This window comes from Myxine glutinosa, chromosome 2, assembly GCF_964187855.1.
Source record: "Myxine glutinosa chromosome 2, kmMyxGlut1.1, whole genome shotgun sequence".
NCBI lineage: Eukaryota > Metazoa > Chordata > Myxini > Myxiniformes > Myxinidae > Myxine > Myxine glutinosa.
Window position 1 is genome coordinate 234,782,483 of NC_136262.1, and position 14,302 is coordinate 234,796,784.

The 14,302-nt window shown below is 45.9% G+C and overlaps 1 protein-coding gene across 2 annotated transcripts in view; it reads right to left on the reverse strand.

The window, feature by feature from the left end:
* LOC144890719 (uncharacterized) overlaps window positions 1-7,132 on the reverse strand; it is a 54,082-nt gene extending 46,950 nt beyond the window's left edge. The window contains exons 1-2 of one of the 2 annotated variants that reach the window (XM_078772358.1): window positions 7,020-7,128; window positions 6,130-6,291 (exon numbers count right to left, since the gene is read on the reverse strand). The gene's annotated coding sequence lies outside the window, so the exon portion shown is untranslated. Of the gene's footprint in view, window positions 1-6,129; window positions 6,292-7,019 lie in introns of both variants that reach the window. The other variant, XM_078772357.1, reaches the window with a different exon arrangement.
* Between the last annotated feature and the right edge of the window lie 7,170 nt (window positions 7,133-14,302).

Below are 14,302 nucleotides of genomic sequence, written 5' to 3' on the forward strand. Positions count from 1 at the left end.
GAGGTAAATCAACCTGGCTCTCCTTGAACCATCTCTGCAGCTGTTCCAACAAGGCCCGCGAATGTTCCTCATAGGGTTGACTGGACTCACGAGTCCAACCGAAAAAATTTCGCCTATAAATACACGCGGACACCGCATAGGCGTTCAAAATCTCGGCCTTCAACGCCCTGTATTTGTTTGCGTCCTCGGTTGCCATCCTCGCATATACCTCCCTCGCCTTCTCAGATAGATGGCTAACAAGATGGCCGACCCACAAGCTCTCATCAATGCCACCGGAAGCCAACAACTTCTCCGCCATCTCCAGATACGCTTCTGGCTTCGTGTCTCCCGTCCAGTCCGGCAAACGAACATGAACAGTTTCCGGGACTCTTGCAGCAGACCCCTCTGCCCGCGGTCGTTCAGTCAACATTCGCAACTCATGCTCTCTGACGCGTTCAGCTTCTGCGGCCGCATGCTCTCTCTCTGCTGCCGCATGCTCTCTCTCTGCTGCTGCCGCACGCTCTGCCTCTGCTGCTGCCGCACGCTCTGCCTCTGCTGCTGCCGCACGCTCTCTCTCTCTCTCACGCTCTCTCTCTCTCTCACGCTCTCTCTCTGCTGCCGCATGCTCTCTCTCTGCGGCCGCATGCTCTCTCTCTGCTGCCGCATGCTCTCTCTCTGCTGCTGCCGCACGCTCTGCCTCTGCCCTGTCATTCTCCCTGTTATACATGTCAAGTTGTTGAACTGGAGTCAGCCCGGTCCAGAAGGGCGAACGCATGCATTTAGTCATGATGGAATCGCTTCCTAACATATCGGGTTTAGTGACTGGGTCAAGGCTGATTGCGTCGCTCGCATCGCCACCCACGCGACTGTCAACATGATCAGGTTGAACTCTCACTTCTCTGGTCGACATAGCTTGGCTACGAGTTATCATAAGACAAGGCACAAAACACAACGCTCAAACACAACGCTCTGTTGGGGAAATACGACACGAACTACCCAATATCACCACCGCACATCAAATTGCCAATGAGAAAAATACCACGTACAAATACTCACGTTTTTTTTTTTTTGTCGGTTGTTTGGAGGGATCCGGAGCTATTCACTTATTCGGCAGTGAAGCACCACACAAGACAGCGTCCTACGGCGAGAAAGATCCTCCAAGACGGCGCCCGCTGGCGAGAAGGCTCCTCCAAGATGGCGTCCGCTGGTGAGAAGGCTCCTCCAAGACGGCGTCCGCTGGTGAGAAGGCTCCTCCAAGACGGCGTCCGCTGGTGAGCAGATGCAGAGAAGATGCAGATGCAGATGCAGATGCAGATGCAGATGCAGATGCAGAATTCCCGTCTCAGTTCGAATGTCTCTTACTTGAATGATCCTAGGACGAGCAACCCATTTGTCGCGATCCCGTCTGTGAAATGTGTCCCAGCACGGAATACGGACGTGAATGTCCGGGCTTCAAGTAGTCCACGGAGTGAACAAAGATAACTCAATAAACACAATTGTGTTTTAATCGGCCTTCTAGGGGTAAGGCACGATGATTTATTGGCTCGATCACAAAAACCATGAATGGTAACAGAATGGAATACACTGCACAAAGCCTGCAGGAACTGTCGGCACCAGAAGCTCCAAACAGGACGCAGGTAATATCACTCGCGGTTCCAATCGACGATCTCCGGGACTCGGAGGGTAACAGAATGGAATACACCGCACAAGGCCTGCAGGAACGGTCGGCCAGCAGCTCCAACACGACGCAGGCAATATATGACTCACAGTTCCAATCTACGAGATCCGGGAATCACTCGTTCTCTTCCGGAGTTACTCACTCGTAAAATACAGAACTATAAACGATCAGCACAACTCGGCTGTCGTGAAGATTAAAGGAAATCCCTTTTTCTATTTCCCACTCGAAGCCTTCGAGCCGCGTCCGTTGCATAAGATGGCGACCGCGCTCTCCGACCCCCCACCAATCGCGTGCCGAGTCCCACCCCATCGCATGAGGCTCAAAGGAGGCCACGTCACGCGGTGGGCGGGGCACCAATCTGGGTGAGAACAAGGTGGTTTTCACCGGTGGTTTCTCACTATATATATATATATATATATATATATATATATATATATATATATATATATATATATATATATATATAGATATATATATATATAGATATATATTAATAATAATAATAATAATAATTCATTTATTTTGTATAGCGCTTTTCCAGAAGCCCAAAGGCGCTTTGACAGAGTGGCAAACATAATGCATAACAATACATGAAAACAACAATTGCAAAAAGACAAGAATCAATAGGGAAATATTTAAAGCAAAAGGAGGGAGAAGGAGAAGAGATAGTCAGGGGTTAAATGCTGTGGGTTGAATGTTGAATGCAGTGTTGAACAGGTGGGTCTTTAGTGATGTTTTGAATGTGGTGAGTGAGGAGGAGTCTCTGATGGTGTGAGGTAGTGAGTTCCAGAGGGTGGGAGCAGCGATGGAGAAGGCCCTGTCCCCCCAGGATCTGAATTTGGTCCGGATGGAGGGGGTCAGGAGGTTGGTACCAGCAGAGCGGAGGTTGCGGGTGGGAGTGTATCTGGAGAGGAGGTCAGCCAGGTAGGATGGGGCCAGGTTATGGAGGGCTTTGTATGTCAAGAGGAGGATTTTGTACTGGATTCTCTGGGGGATGGGGAGCCAGTGAAGCTTGTAAAGGACGGGGGTGATGTGGTCACGGGTCCGGGAATGGGTGAGTAGACGGGCAGCGGAGTTCTGAATGTATTGGAGTTTATTGGTGATTTTTGAGGGTGAACCATAGAGGAGGCTATTGCAGTAGTCCAGGCGGGAGGTGATGAAGGCGTGGATGAGGGTTTCTGCAGCCGTGGAGGAGAGGGATGAGCGGAGACGGGCAATGTTTTTCAGGTGAAAGAAGGCTGACTTTGTGATCTGTTTAGTGTATTTGTCGAAGGAAAGGGTTTGGTCAAAGATGACGCCAAGATTCCGGATGTGAGGGGAGGTGGATACTGGGATACCGTCGATGTTGAGGGCAAAGTTATGGGTGGATTTTGTGAGCGTTTTTGGGCCAATGATGATTATTTCAGATTTATCACAGTTAAGCTTGAGGAAGTTGATTTGAAGCCAGGATTTTATTTCAGTGATGCAGTTTGTCAGGATAGAGTGGGTGTCGGTGGAGACGGACTTGGTGGAGATGAAAAGCTGGATGTCATCGGCGAAGCAGTGGAATTGGAGACCATGACGGCGGATTAAGTGACCGAGCGGGGACAGGTAAAGGATGAAGAGGAGGGGGCCAAGAACTGAACCTTAAGAACTGTTTAACTGTTCTATTTAAGAACTGTTTAAGAACGGAAGACTGTTTAAGGCTGCCCTGTGTTCTGCTTCTTCCTCTTCCTATCTTGTATATTTCTTTCGTTTCCTCTTCTCCTTCTTGTACAAATTGTAAATAAATTACTTGTTCTTCCTGGTTTTCCTCTCATCCGATCGCATTAGTCTTTTCTTCTATTGGGTAAACGTGGCACGATCGCAACCGCTATAATTGGGTCTTGTCGCATTGGTAATAGCTCAGATCGCGGGTCGCTAACCGCTCGGCGTATACCATCAAATCCGTGGTTCGAGCGGGAGTTATTCCCTCGTTCTCGGTCAGCGTTATTACTTAGGTAATAGCGAATCCCCAGTCCTAAAACCCTAACACTGCCTGGGAAGGACGTTATAACCCCAGGATCGCGTCGGCCAGATAACAGACAAGGGTTTAACCCCCTCTTGGTAAGGGGAGAGCCGACATTTGAGATCCGCAACAATATATATACAGTCACGTGAAAAAGTAAGTACACCCCATGTAAAGTTTTGACTTTTTCAACATATTTCAACATACAGCTATTTGATCTTCATTTCAACAATATTGATAGATAAAGGTGATATAATATAACAAATATCATGAAACATTTACATATTGTAGTCCATTGTATAATTTAAATAAACAGAAATGCAAATTTCGCATGTGGAAAAAGTAAGTACACCCCTACATTTATCACTACTTCAAATACCTAAAATTAGAATAAGGTGCACCAGCTCAGGTGCAAATGGTTAGAATATCGTCAGAGAGGATCTTGGATCTTGGAGATCTTGGACCTGTCTTATTTAAACCTCAGACATTTAGTTTGGTTTGCTCTTTGTTGTTGAAGTGTGCGGAGTCACCATGCCTCGATCAAAAGAGCTCACTGAGGCCTTCAGAAAGAAGGTTAAAGATGGACTCAGGTAATCGTGTTGATGAGCGGGAAACCACCATTACTGATTGTGTTTAATTTAAAAGTTAAACACGTTGACGGACTCGTCTAACGTGAAACAACTGGATGATTTACACGGGTTATCAAGATTGAGGTTGAGATCCTGCGCGTGGCGTATGATAGGTGATCATATGAAGATTTGTTATTTCTTTTTTTTGTATGCAAAGTCGAGGCTCGTGTAAGAGCCAACGCATTAAACACAAAAAAAGACAAACAGACACATAAAACATAAAATGAAGGGAGCGGGAGACAAGAGGGGCAGAGAGAGGGAAACACACAAACACAACAGTAGAGAGCAGGGACATCGGGAGATCTATGGAAGGGAGAGGGCTGGAGGTTGTTGGAGAGAGGGTGGGGGGGAGTGGTACACAGAATATAACAAATGGACATTGCTAGGAATTTCCGGAATGAAGTCGGAGATTCAAAGAGGTGGATTTGGGATGTATTAACGGGGGTAGAAAAGATCAAGGTTTTGGATGGGGGAAGATAAGAGATGGTAGTGAACAGCTGTTTTAATGAAAGATACGCTCATTTTACCCCACAAAAACACAGACACATAAACACACACACACATAAACACACACACACACGCATAAACACAGCCATATACACACACACATACACACACGCACAAACACAGCCATATACACACACACACATACACACAGGCACACACATATACACACACATAAACGAACACAGACATGCATGCACACACACACACGCATGCACACACACACACACACACATGAGCACACACAGACATATACATAAACACACACATGCACGCACACACACATGAACACACACATAAACACACATATACACACACATGCATACACACACACAGACACACACATGAACACACACATGAACACACACACACACACATACACACACATACATACACACACACAAACACAGGCATACATACACTGTCTCTGCCGTGCCTGTGGGTGTCTGTCTGCCAAGCCGGTCTGTCTGTGTCTTCTGTCTCTGTTGCGCCGGTCCGTGTCTGTGTCTGCCGTGCGAGTCTGTGTATGTGTCTGTCGATCCGTGCCAGTCTGTGTCTGTCTCTTGACACAGGTGTGTGTCTGTCTCTGCCGCGCCAAGCGAACAACACTCAGCCTTCCATGCACACATCTCCCATCCAAGCACAAGCCGAGTTTCTTAGATGACAGGATTATGTGTGTTATACATGTACATGCATTTAAACACAACAATTGTTTGAGGTAGGGATTAATTATAAAAACCACCTTTAGAGGCCATTTTTCCCCGCAAAGCGGGGGTTGGCCTTTTTCGGGAACCGTGGTTGTTGTTGTTTTTCGGTCCCCTTTTTGAAGCAATGTTTTACGGCCGGATGCCCTTCCTGACGCCAACCCTTTTTGCCGCCTTTAACGACAAACAGGGAATTACCAGTGAACTGGTACTCAATTAGCCGACCTCCGACCTCGGAAGGATGACAGGCTGAGTCAACCCCCCTGGCGTTGATAAGCCTGAGTTAAGTTGGCCTGAGGTAGGGATTAATTGATTGAGCTTAATTGATAGCCTTTTTAAAAAGTATTATTTGGTTAGTCCATATTTAACATCATGTTATATGTACATCTAATCTTAATTAATTTCCTGTGAGTCACAGAGAATGTTTATTCAGTGTCTGGTCTGCTCCTGCTGTGTGGGTGGTCTGCGATTCTGGATGGTCCGCTTAATATTCTGGCCGGTCTGCTTTTTACAGTACCCCCAACTTTACTCCGATGAAAAACTTTGCTCTTATTAAATAGAAATTTTCCTCAGCATTAAAATGAGGTATTAATTGTACAGATCCGTTCATTATTAACCGAGCTACGGTCTAGGAGTCCATTTTCTTGCCTTGGATCCAATGATCACACATGCTGGTTGTACCTCCGCAAGATGGCGGCGCTTCCAACGTATCGCGACAACAAGCGCTGATAGGCCATGCGGCATCTCGTAATATATCTATGGTCACGAGTACAGACCCGTTACCTCACCTCCTGATGAAATTTGAGAAATCTGCAAGATACATTCGAGCTGAAAGGGAGGAGTCATGAAACGTGTGACGTGCGACGTCATGAAAAAAACGCGATGACGCAGCCTCGCAGAACGAGAGTGTAATCTCCATCCATGCAGTCCAGTGTGTGCATACAGTCCATACAGTCCTGGGCCGGTATTCATATAACTTCTTAATTTAAGACTACTTAACTGCTAAGTACCCCACTTTGCTGAGTGGAGTTGTTATCTTGAAATTCATAAACACTCTTTAAGTACCCTGCTGAGCTGAGTGCCCCACATAAAGTTATGAAGATTGTCTCAAGTGGTTTCCAAGGCTCGATGTCACATTTCATTGCCGTTTATGTTCATTTTCTGTGGTTTGGCGACAGAAAAACGACAGAGTTCCAAGGCCAAGTCTGGGAAATTAGCAATATCGTAAAAATCTGCAACTTCATCCTGTATATTTGCCGGGGATGGAAATTTCACAGCTCTCCCCATCAATGGAAGCGGTGCATTGTTTACCTGCGAAATGATACGGCAGAAGCTTGGTTGAGATATAATATGATTATGAATACGCATTGCGTGGAGTGAGAGCTTCGTCGACAATAGTCAGTCGATCGAGTACGCAGCCCTCGCAAACATCTGTAGGCCGAGGCCTAGCTAGGCTAGGTTGTTTGATCTTGGGCTTATAATTAAAATTCAAATTAATTTTATTGAATGGATAGATTGGGATAGAATGCAGGACTTACCTGCTGTAGGCTATATAGTATGGACTTCTCGTCGACTGGACCAGGTACGTAGGTCCGACTGGCAGGGACGTCCTGAAATCGGTGTACCTGGCTTAAATGAAGTCGGTGTAGCTGGCGGAAAACTGTAGACGGTGTAGCTGGTGTAAAAAAGCGGTCGGTGTAGCTGGCATAAATGATGAGCGGGTTCGAATTCAAAATCCGTTCTGTACAGTACTGTATTGTATTGTAATTTATTGATTATAATCACCAGGTGAAAATAATTTATCGGTCGCGCCAGACCAAAGCAAGATCACGTGAGCAAGATGCTTTTTTGAAATAGATCGCCACTCAGTAGGGCGCATACTCCCGCCGTGGGTCAAGTTGGAATAGTACGATTTCACAAAAGTTTGAGGGAGTAGTTCAGTGACAAGACAAGACAAGACAACACAAGACAGACACTGCACAAATATATATTTGGAATATATAGAAGATAATGTTAAAAAAAAATCAAGGCAATTTCACTTACATTTTCGGATTCAGCGTTCAATTCAATGTAAGTGAGTGTATTTTGAGGCATGTGTGACTTGAAATAAAATTGTAAGCCAGGAAAACGTGCGTTTCATTCCTTCGGGAAAAAACATGTAAAACTGGCCCAAACGTGAAAACAAAACTCGCTCATTTTAAGTCGTCCAAGCTAATGCGACCACTCATTCTTCTGGGAAGATTCCGTGCGCATGCTTGTCCCACTTATAACTCACCTAAGTCTTTATAAGTTCATCAAATTCAACAAAATAACAGACTGGTCAAACAAATGGAACATGTCTTTCAATCCTGACAAATCTCACACTCTTACGATGTCTCTCCGGACAACCCTCCCATCTACTTTCTCAACAATCCTCTCCAAGAAGTTCTGTCGCTCAAGCTTTTGGGTCTCACTGTCTGCCATGATCTTTCCTGGGAAAACCACATTTCCAAGCTGGCCTGCAAAGCCAGTCACCGACTGGGCATCCTCCGTCGTGCGAAGTCCTTCCTTGGCACACCTGAGCTCCTCACCACATACAAGGCTTTCATCCGCAGCTCAATGGAATACTATGGGCTCCAAAATGGGCCGCTCCACTATGGGCCGGTGCTCCTGCCTCACACCGAGCTCGGCTTCACGCTGTTGAAACCAAAGCTTTCAGAATCATTGGAATCTCCCGCGATTAAGCTAACTCTGAGGGCCTTTCACTCACTCACCGCAGGCAGGTAGGTGGTCTTTCTGTCTTCTACCGACTCCTCTCCGGCCTTGCTCCCCCAGCTCTCTCTGTGCTTTGTCCCCCAAATATTCCTACAGGTCGCACAAGATCTGCCAGCAACCTTCTGATGGTTAAACTGCCGAAATCTCGGCTCTCTGCTCACCTTCACTCTTTCATTCCACTTTTCTCCCACCTCTGGAACAAACTCCCTCACTCCCTTCAATCCCACTCCTCCCTCCAGGTCTTTAAAACAGCTGTTCACCACCATCTCTTATCTTCCCCCATCCTAAACCTTGATCTTTTCTACCCCCACTAATTCACCCCAGATCCACCTTGTTTGAAATTCCAACTTCTTTCCTGAAAGTCCTGGCAGTGTCCATATGTTTTATACCACTCCCACCCCCCCTTCCCATGCCTCCCCCCCAAAGCCCTCTCCCTCCCACAGATCTCTCAATGTCTCCATGTCTCTCGGTCCCTGCTCTGAAATGTTGTGTTTGTGTCCATCCCCATCTCTCCCCATCTTGTCTACCGCTCCCGATGTTATATGTTTTATGTGTCGGTTTGTCTTTCTGTGTGATTAATGTTCGCTCTTTCACGAGCCTCGATCTTGTATACAAAAAAAATAAAAAATAAAAAATACTGGCACCGCGATTGACATTCGCTGAGGTAATGTTGATATCTCTTCTGAGGTAAAAAAAAAACAAAAAAAAAACAACCTTTTAAAGCATTATACGTGTCAAACGAGACATTTTATGAAACGGGGAAACCGAATACACACTCTGGTGGTTTTAAAATGACAGAATATGTCTTTATTAGAAAAAAAAAGAACCTTGAAGACGACGCTGCTGACAAAATACACCGCTCTAACGCATAACCACGAGTTTAAACTACATTTACAACAAATATGAAAACTATTTTCATATCACAAAGTTAAATATAGAATATATAGAAGATAATGTTTAAAAAAATGAGCCCTATCTTCCAATGGCAAACAATCCTTCAAAAAATTCCTGGATCCGGAATAATATCCCGAGCTTCACCAAAAACTAAACATTTCTTCCTTATCCCACGTGCAATCATCCCACCAACTTTCATCCAAATCCGTTCAAAACTTTTCCAGATATCTTGTACACAAACACACGAACACACACACACACACACACACACACACACACACACACACACACACAGACACGATCGAATGCATTACTCCCTGGCGGGAGTAAAAAGCGAACGATGAATAATAAATGAATAAATGAATTCATTTATATGTATATTTTTTGATTTTAATCACCAGGTGAAAATAATTTATCGGTCGCGCCAGACCAAAGCAAGATCACGTGAGCAAGATGGCGGATCATGGAAGGGCCAAGATGGCGGATCATGGAAGGGACATTTCAAATGACAACATGAAATTTTGTTCCCAAGGGAATGGGGAAAAATTTGAATTTTTTTTTTTGGGAAATTTGAAAAAGAAATTGGTGAAATTTGAAATGAAAATTTGAATGGATTTACATATACATGCAATTGGCATAGAGGTTCGCTTACGAAGCTCTCGAATATGAATACGCATTGCGTAGACTGAGAGCTTCGATGACAATAGTCAGTCGATCGAGTACGCAGCCCTCACAAACATCTGTAGGCCGAGGCCTAGCTCGGCTAGGTTGTTTGATCTTGGGCTTAGAATTAAAATTCAAATTAATTTTATTGAATGGATAAATTGGGATAGAATGCAGGACTTACCTACTGTAGGCTATATCGTCTTGACTTCCAGTCGACTGGACCAGGTACGCAGGTCCGACTGGCAGGTACGTACTGAAATGGGTGTACCTGGCTTAAATGAAGTCGGTGTAGCTGGCGGAAAAACTGAAGCCAGTGTAGCTGGTGGAAAAAGAAAGTCGGTGTAGCTGGCATAAATGATGAGCGGTTTCAAATTCAAAATCCGCTCTGTACAGTAGTGTATTGTAATTTATTGATTTTAATCACCAGGTGAAAATAATTTTAATCAACAGGTGAAAATAATTTATCGGTTGCGCCAGACCAAAGCAAGATCACGTGAGCAAGATGCTTTTATGAAAAAGTGAACAATGAACAATAAATGAATAAATGAATTCATTTATATATTGTTATGTCTGGTGGGGTAGTTATATGTAGAGCAGATAGATCTGAATAGGTAACGTGCTTCGTCTGTTGCGGTAAGGAATCTGACCTTGTAATAAGTTCATGTGTAGGCATTTTGTCAGGTAAGGAGTATACTTGTGAACATACCAGGAGGTTCGTGTGTTAAGTAGAGTAAGGGATTAACGAGTAGCGCCCCTGTGTGTCTCACCTGGTTAGCCAAACCTTGTCCCTGTTGGCACTGCAGACCAACATAGACATTCCGACAGATCCTTAGCGCAACACTAAATAAGTAATTCCCTTCCCTGAAGAGACTCTGGAAAAGAACCGGCAAAAGCAAACCAGGACGGGACACCGCCGATAATGGCCGCCACCACCTCCACCTCCGGCGGGCCTATCCACCTCGAACAGGACGCGCTATGACCACGGAGTAGGGAGCGAGGTTGGGCGGCGCGGTGGGCGTGGGCCTGAGCGAAGCTGGGAGGTTCGGTGGAAGGGACTGATTGGTTGCCAGTGCGCCAAGGCTGACGTCACCAGCCAGGAGATATTAGCGAGCGCCGAACGCCATTGTGAGTGCTGGGGAGAGTTGGTTCGAGGAGTTGGTTCGAGAGAGTTGAGTTGGTTCGAGAGGGAGAGCACGAGAGTTGGTCGAGTTGGTCTGGAAAAATAAGCGAGTTGGAAGGACGGAGAGAGACTTGGCAGTGAGTGAGAGAGTTGCCCGAGTTGAGGAGCGCGGAGGTTTTCCCAGCCAGAGCAGTTCGCAAGCGGTTCGGACAGAGATCCCGGCCCTGGCAGTTGCGAGCAGTTGACCAGCTCGGCTCGCAGTTCACGGTTTGAGTTGGCTTGTCGACCGTGTGCGAGGGTCGGCCTTGTGGTGCTCGGTGCTTGGTGCTCGGTGCTTTGGAGCTTGGAGCGAGGCGTGCCACTTGACGAAAGGAGCCACGTGTGGGCAACGGAGATTGAAGACGACGGACAGATAAGACCGAGTTGCGCGTTCACAATTGCATGACGAGACATTTCTTTTGGTATTCCTTTCCCTCGTCTGTGTTTGAGATCTGTCGTGTGGAGACGTCCCGATTAGGATATTCATTACCGGCGCATGCTTTTCCTGTCCTTGCCTTTTTCTTTAATAAACCCTTGTATTATTTTACATCCCCTGTTAAACCTGTGCCCGCTTGAATTAATTTCCTTGCAGGACCGGAGCTACGTCGGTGCGCTGAAGGTAAACTTTTGCCCCAGTCTCCATTTTCCTTCTTCCTCCCGCACTTATTATAGCACAATCCATGTTTGGTTATCGCCTCAATTAAAGCCGTTCCGGTCTTCCGCGGCTTCTGGTGTTAACCGGGAGTCGCGCGACAATATATACATATTGATTTTAATCACCAGGTGAAAATAATTTATCGGTCGCGCCAGACCAAAGCAACATCACGTGAGCAAGATGGCGGATCATGGAAGGGACAAGATGTTCTGTCCGCTTAAGTTAAGATGGTGCTTAGTGGACCTACTTTGACTTAAGTAGCTTTATGAATACCGGCCCAGGACTCTTCCTAGAGCTGGCCGCCCGGCCAAACTGAGCAATCGGGGGAGAAGTGCCTTGGTAATAGAGGTGACCAAGAACCCGATGGTCGCTCTGGCTGAGCGCCAGATATCCTGTGTGGAGATGGGAGAAACTTCCAGAAGGACAACCATCACTGCAACACTCCACCGATCTGGGATTTATGGCAGAGTGGCCAGACAGAAGCCTCTCCTCAGTGAAAGACACATGAAAGCCCGATTGGAGTTTGCAAAAAAGCACCTAAAGGACTCTCAGACTGTGAGAAACAAGATTCTGTGGTCTGATGAAACCAAGATTTAACTGTTTGGCCTCAATTCTAAGCGTCATGTCTGGAGGAAACCAGGCACCGCTCATCACCTGCCCAATGCCATCCCAACGGTGAAGCATGGTGGTGGCAGCATCATGCCGTGGGGGTGATTTTCAGCAGCAGGTACTGGGGGACTGGTCAGGGTTGAGGGAGCAATGAACGAAGCAAAGTACAGAGATCTACTCAATGAAAATCTGAAACAGAGCGCTCAGGACCTCAGACTGGGCCAAAGGTTCACCTTCCAACAGGACAATGACCATAAGCACACAGCCAAGACAACGCAGGAGAGGCTTAGTGACAACTCTGTGAAGGTCCTTGAGTGGCCCAGCCAGAGCCCTGACTTGAACCCAATCGAACATCTCTGGAGAGACCTGAAAATGGCTGTCCACCAACGGTCCCCATCCAACCTGACAGAGCTTGAGAGGATCTGCAGAGAAGAATGGCAGAAAATCCCCAAATCCAGGTGTGCAAAGCTTGTCACGTCATACCCAAGAAGACTCGAGGATGTAATCGCTGCCAAAGGTGCTTCAACTAAGTACTGAGTTGACGGTCTGAATACTTATGTCAATGTGATATTTCAGTTTTTTCTTTTTAATGAATTTGCAAAACTTTCTAAAATCCTGTTTTCTCTTTGTCATTATGGAGTATTGAGTGTAGATTGATGAGGGAAAAAATGAATTTAAACGATTTCAGCATAAGGCTGCAACATAAGAAAATGTGAAAAAAGTGAATGGGTCTGAATACTTTCTGAATGCACTGTATCTATTAATACATATACCAACCCATATCGAATATCACAACTACATCTCCTCACGCTTACTCTAATACATTTATTGAGGGGCTAACCCTAACTTTACCAAGCAATGTTAACCCCGAGATGTCTCATCTTCAAAAATATTAGTAAAATGATAATCCCTGCGCTAATCCATCATCAAATTGAGTCCTTATATAAACATAAACAAGTCTTGTGAACTGAATAATTTACCCTCTGTGGACATCTGTGAAAGCTCCACAAATTACCACAACAGTAATTTACTCCTTCAGTTTTTACAGTGTTGGAGGATCTAAAAACAGAATCTTTTCGTGGGAAGAAGACAACCGCTCACACACCCCATCCTCTCTCCGCTGTTCATCCTTCCTCCTTCCCCCACCAATCCTTCCTTGGCCCTCCCCCACATTCAGCAACTCAGCACGTTTCACTAATACCACTCTCACCCACTGTTTCCTCATCAAACGAAATATAATGCCCAGGTGTAAGGTAGTCGGGAAGCGGAGGAATGGGAAGAGGAAAGAGTAGCTGGCTAGGAGAGAGAGGAAGAATCCACAGTGCATGATTCTACTGTGTCTGAAGTGTCTTGTGTTCCTCCCAGATTCGAGGGAGCATTGCTTGGCGCCCACATCGTTTGTGTGGATCATTTTCCGGCCTTAAGCTTTGCGAGTGCAGAGGTGCTGCCATCTTGCGATTTTCTCGGACAATCCTGCATCTCATGGCTGGTGCGTCTTCCGCGATGTGGCGCTACGTACCTCCCTAATGCAATTAAATAAATTATTATACCTTAGAGTGCAATCGACGGCGAGATATTTGAAAATGAAAAAATGCCACATGGGGTGAACGCAGACCACATGAGGGCATTTGATGAACTTTTTTGATACAAAAAAATAATTCCCAGACACCTTGATCTTGAAATTGGAGGATCAATGTTTTTCTGTAGCTTACGGGAAATAATCTTATACACACAGACACACACACACACATACATACATATACGCACACACACAAACATACACACACACACCTGTAGTGTCCATGTTGTTTATGCTGTGTATCCCTCCCCAGCCCTCACCCTTCCAGAGATCTCCTGATTTACCTGTTCTCTGCAGTTGTTGTGCTTTTCTCTGTCACCCCCGCTTGTCTCCCGCACCCTTTATTATATGTTCTATGTGTTAGCTCTTATACAAACCTCGACTAAGGATACAAAAAGGAGGGAATGGGCCGGCCCATGGGCCCTCTGACCCCCATTATACTCCGGGATCGGCACTCTAACCTGACAAATCCGGGCAGCAGGGAAGAATGGGGAAGATTCCTCTC